Source organism: Pyxicephalus adspersus, chromosome 8, assembly GCF_032062135.1.
Source record: "Pyxicephalus adspersus chromosome 8, UCB_Pads_2.0, whole genome shotgun sequence".
Classification (NCBI taxonomy): Eukaryota; Metazoa; Chordata; class Amphibia; order Anura; family Pyxicephalidae; genus Pyxicephalus; species Pyxicephalus adspersus.
This window is the reverse complement of record NC_092865.1, coordinates 24,874,877-24,881,389: the sequence shown is the minus strand read 5'-3', so window position 1 is coordinate 24,881,389 and position 6,513 is coordinate 24,874,877.

Genomic DNA, 6,513 nt, shown 5'->3' with positions numbered 1-6,513 from the left:
CAATTCAAAGACAAAAAATAAATACACCTTAACTTTTTAATGTCTAGAAGAAGCAGATTCCTGATATGCAACAATACCTGGGCACTCTATGTTCTTCTAGGAATACCAGATCCCAATGACAGTCTGACATCATTGGAGATTTTTTTTCTACACCTCATTTTGATTACTTAATTAGATCCCTAATGTCATCAGAGGGTGGTGTTCACAGAAAAAAACTGCCTCAGAATAGATTGCAAGTTCCTCTGATAATGTAGACACCTTTCAGCCATAATGCTTTATGAAATGGGCTAAATAGTGGGCATGGGCAAAAAATCAGCTTCAAAATTTGTTCTATAAGTGCTTTATTATTCATAATTTGCCCGCTCATGCAATGCTTAAAAGTTAAAGGTTATCTGGGTCTAGGTCACAATTAAAGACCTGTATTTAAAATGTAAGTTAATAAAACACTCTTAACTATGTTTACTGATTGGAAATTTTGCCCATTACATAGTCCAAGCATGAAAACAATAATGTAGCCCATACCTTTCTGTCCCCAGCTTCAGACACATAAATAGATTAATATAACTGAAGTAGTTGTGTCAGGGGACTTCTACCCTGCAACATTAAACCATTTAAAGGATGAATCATGCCTCTGTTGGATGCCTACCCCCCCCCCACCCCCACCCCCCCTTTTTACTTTAGAGAAACATCTCTAAGTAATTAGTAATGTGGCAACATTACTCGTCATTTTCCATATTGTATCAGGAAAAAGGAAGTAAAATCTATAAACAGGAATCCATTGGGTAATAGTTGTACTAGTTTTGGTAAATGTGTGGCTTCCATTGCATCTTGCTCATTTTAGAACTATATCTATGATAGCTTTAAACTCTACCATTAGACATCTGTTAAGGATAGAATTCCATATTTTATCCAAGAAAAGGGAAAGCTTGATAAAATGGTAATGATCTTTCCAAAGATAGGAACATTTAGTTTAATTCCATGTAGAAGATCCTGGAAGGCTGATTATAGGAAAAATTGGGTAGTGCCTATTAATGCCATAAAAAATTGGGATCTGAAAGACACTCAACAATACTACTTAACACATAGATAAATACATAATATGTAACAATAAAAATACAATGGGCCAGATTTAATAAAGCTCTCTGAGGCTGGATACCTGGAATGAATCTGGTCCAGGATTCTAAACATTCTATTCTATTCTATTCTATTTCTATTCTATTACTTTGGAAAAACATCCCAGGTTTGCTGGATCACTCAGTTTGACTGATGAAAGTGTATACTCTACAGCCTTGGAGATCTTTAATAAATCAGGCCCATAATGTAGGTAAGTAAAAAAAATGTTTCAATATTTGAAATAGTATTTTTGAGAGCCTTTCAGATCCTGCCTATGTATAGACTCCCTTACTCGTGTTTTGTACAGATATTCTTAAAATCCTAATGATATGGTATGTATACCTTGACCAATAACATATGAATACAATGCCAATTTTATTTTGCATGGTTGGGAAATAAAATTAATTCTACTTTCTATAATATAATGAAATCCCTTAATAGAAGGTTAAAGGTGTAATATTAATTTTGTTTTTTCTTGCTGTAGTATTACTGCTGTAAAAAAGATGAGCTACATGGGGAGGCAGACGAGGATCCAATGCACCAACCTCACTCCCACTTTCCCTGCCATGACTGCTCCCCTGTCCATCTTGATGCAGTGTACCCTCCATATGTGGCTCCAGCATACTCTCCATATGGCTCCCCCTATATCATACGGACTGCAGATACCATGTGCAATGGAAGAGAGAGAGATTCATACACTCCAACCCACTATGCAGAGGCTGGACCTTTACTGGTGATGGGTACTCCAAATCTTTCTAGAGGGCTACAGGCTCTTAGCACCCAAGTATGACCTGGAAAGCATTCTTATTTTAACCGTTACAAGGACATCATTCCACCATTGTGCGTACACAGTGATTGACTATTTTAAAGGTCACTCTATGAACCTTTCAGGGCTGAAAACTTGTAAATGGCCGGTAGGTATGGTCTAAATTTTCACAACACTATGTTAGCTGTAGTGAGGACTAAAGTGCATCACCTGGAAGTATAAAAAGTGAGTCCATGATATTCGGAGATTCCAACTTTGTGTTTACTAGTAACTTTATGTCCACCTCTATCTCAGAAATGTTTTATTTTGTCCTGAAAAGAAAAATTGAAATATAGGAAACGAACTGTATACATTTTTAAAGCATAATTTATCACAGTAATATTATATATATATATATATATACATATATTTATTGTTATGTAGAATATTTTAAGCATAGATTGGCATATATAACTGATTTAAAAGGTCTCGGGAAGTAAGGTATCTATTCTTTCTTGGCACAGAAAATCAGCCTTTTTCCAATTTTGGATCAACAACTGGTTGAGTTTTAATGGAAGCTTATCCAGAGTTTTAGATTGTCTTATGACAAAGGTTAGAAATAATAATTTGCATTATTAGCATTTCATGTTGAACTTGGCAGCTGTTAGCAAACTTTATTTTCATGTTATGCTCCCATATTGAGACATTAAATTAGGTGAGATTAGAGTGTCTGAAAATAAATGTTTATAAGTCATATAGGGCCCTTGATTTTAAAGCAATCTGAGCCCAGGCATGCTTTGTGTACTGTAGGGCACGTTTTGCATTTTTCAAAAAAAGATTTAACATGAAAAAAATGAAGAATATCCTACATTTATAATGCTTATGAAAACTAATTATGTTATCACAATAACCAAATGAGAAACCTCCATGCTTCAGTGCACGGTTTTGTGGTCTGGGGTGAGAAAATTCCTGGTTTCATTATAGGCTTGTCAGTTAGGCATGCATAATAATTCATTCCTTTAAATGCTCCGGGCTCTGGTATTTTAGTGATGCTGTCATTGGCATTAACAGAATGGCTCCTCGTACTTCACCCTGCAGAATTTCACTGACCTAAAATAATGTGAGAACAACACCTTCTGGTTTGCCTAGTGAGGGAGCAGCATCATAGGGACAGCCTAATGTTCTCCAATACCTAACTATGACTGGATTTCCAGTGTGATAAGCCTCCTAAACCTGCCTATAGCTCTCTTTTATTGTGAGGATGTTTCTTTTTCCTTCAGACAAGACTGACATGTCAGATATTAAATTAAAGAAACTGAGAACCCAGCTCAGGTTTATCTTCTTTAAATATATCTTCTTTATATATATGTTCCATTCCAACTTTAAAAAAGGTATTTTTTGCTTTTTCAATAAATTAGATCTAAACCCAATTAATAAAATCTCATCTAAGAAAAACCATGTTCATGTAATTCCCAAACTCATTTTCAATCTTTTCAGGTGATAATTTTTAAAGCTGAATTCCTTGCTTAGCTTTTTTTGTAGTTGTTCATTCTGCTTTTCTGTACTAAAATGGCTAAATATGATATCACACTCAGAGTCAGTTTCTTACAGTGAGTCTGATGTATTAAAGCTCTCCAAGACCAGAGAAGATAGACTATTATGGGTGAACCTGGGTGATCCAATAAACCATCCAGCATCATTCAGACTATTTCTTTTTCTATCCCTGACCTGTTTAACTTTAGCCCTTCTGATCATGGAAGCTTAGCATCACATATGGGCCTTAGTACAGCTTTCTGTTTTCAGGAAACCTGTAGTCCTCTCCCACTTGCTATGATTTGTAAGAATTGCACAGAGAAATAGATGTCAGTGGTTTTAACATAAGATATGCAGTGAAAACATTTAGTTAATTAGTTACGGTACCAGGGAAGGCTCAATATTACTTACATGAACTTCAGGTTTCATTAAAATGATACCAAGTGATCCTATCATGAGGATCCCTTTCTGTTATAGTTTGACAACTGTAATCTCACAATGTCACTTGGTTATATCTGATGGACACCACAGGAGGCCATGCTACCACATGTACAGACATTGCCCATTATTATCATTATCAGTAACCCAGGTCTAAGTAATGATATTTGCAGACACTGGAGCAAGTGCATATAGACAGGAAGTGGCTAAAGCCTGGGGGAGATCAACTCAGAAGATGACAAGATAATATTATTTTATGAATAAACAACAATAGCAAATGTTTAAAATAAATGTTATTCTGCAAATGTTTAGATCTAAGTTTCTATAATGCGGTAATATTTAGGCAGAAGAAGATGGTTGACTTAGAATTCAGCATTCAGAGGTTCTATTTTTTTTATATTATGAGCATTTATTAATGATATGTTTAGCCAAGTGTTATTTGGAACTTTTTTCTTAACGAACAATAGATATATTACTAAATCCGAGGAAAAACATATAACATTTATTCTGGACATTGGGATGTCATTAAATATTTCAGCCTCCAGAAGCCATCTTTATTTTTTATCTTTGGTTTCACTAGGATTCCACCAGACGAGTTGGAATAAATGTATATATAGATAAGCAGGAACTACTTTATATTTCTCTTTGGTAATACAATGTCTACATCCTATGCACATTTAGCCTTTGGTTCAAACTATTCTACAACAGAGTCAGTCTATGGACTATTTCTGATTTGCTGGGCCTTCTGTGTGGTTAGCAAGAATGCATTACAAAATTGTGAAATGGTCCCTTGAATTTCTATGTAGCTCTAATTTACAAAGCATACATTTAAAATATATCATAGAATTACTAAACAGAAGTATTTCCTTTGTTTTCAGTTTATAAAACAAATGTTTATTGCTTCATGTTCAGAAAAGGGAAGACATAACAAAATAGGAAAAATATTATTTTAGAACTTGCCAAATAAGTAACAATGAGAAACATTATTATTATTATTGTTGTTATGACTATTATATGGTGTTTTCTATTAAAATAAAATATAAACATTGATTTATTTATATATTGTAATTTCTAACTTATACTGTTTATGAGTAAAGTTACTCCTTTCCTGATGACTGCTGGAGAGAGAAAATATCATCTGGACTATTTTTCAACCATTGCTCCACCTACCACCATTGCAGCTCACAGCTGGGCTCTTTAATTCACCATAACACTAATACAAATGTGATATATGTTCCATTTGTGTTAGTGTTTTATATAGAGGCATAGAGAAATTAGGGTTTACTAAAATTAAAAGTACACATTTTTGTCTCGATGTATTGATTTCTTTGATGGAAAATGATTCTTCAAACTAATTGGGTGCCTATTGGAAGAACTTCCTATCACCAATAACTGGCTTCCTGGAATTCCAGGAAAACTCCGGGGTCCCTGCAACTACATCCTGCTGAAAGTCTTCTACATTGACTATACATATGTATACAAATCTACCAGGATTCCTGCTGTTATTATTTGATGATACTTTGTTTTTGTGAACGCACATTGTTTTATAATTATTTACTTGTTATGTATATAAATATGTTTATTGCTGTCGCTATCAATTTGTTTAACTCAACAAATTGTTTGTTTTCTCAGGAAGGGAATCACATATCGTCTCAGAAGACCTATTCTGGGTGGCAGGCATTGCAAATTATTTATCAGACCCCTTCTTCCACTGAGCGAGGGCTTTGGTTTTCTTTGTTACTTACAGGTTTAGCGTCATAGCATGTTCCCTAACACCCTCGTCCCAAAACAGGGCTACATTAGTCATGACAAAATGGTGATTTTCATGTCTCTCACTTCTTCATCTGGCCCTATAAGACATATATATATATATACACACACATACATATTGTGAGATCGCCCATAGCAACGGGGGGGTGTTTCAAAGCAGGAAACAGGGCCAGTAGGTTTTAAGCCCATTAAGGGTTTATTTCACTTCACTATTTACACACAAAACAGGTAAAATAAAACAAACAGCAAAAAGAAAGCCTGGCCATTAACTCACTGTTAGTTGCCTTAACTAGCAGCCCAGTCTAACCTAGTGTTATTCAGGACTAAGGCCCTAACCATATATCTTTTGCAATGGTCTGTGTCTTTACACCCAGTTCACATTGGCCCTCCACCCAGCTCAGCAGCTAAGACAAAGCCCCAGGAATAAGCAGGCTGGAAGTTTATATCCCCAGCCTAATTTCCAGGATGCATTTCATGTGAGACAGTTACACCTGATCATACCCTGGCCTGTTTAGCTCCCCCACCTGGCCAAGAAGCCTGATACTTCAAACCCCACCTTCAGGTTAAAAGGAAAACTGACTAAACAGAAAAATACTCTGCGTATAACCTGTATATGGGGCAAATGTACCTGTCATCCTGGGCGAAACCCTGTGATTTATTTGGCCAGCTGTCACAATATACATACATACTATTTAATGTACAGCGCTGCGTAATATGTTGGCTCTATATAAATCCTGTTTATTATTAATAATAATAATAAATACTAAAACTCAATCACTTATTTCTCTGCTGGCGTGAGAAGCACCACTCCCTAATCTCCGTTGCCCTCATTGTGCCTGCTTGGGGGCTGTAGGTTTGAGAGGTTAGAGCTGCCTGTAGGCAGAATGTCATTCAGCCATATATACACAATATAT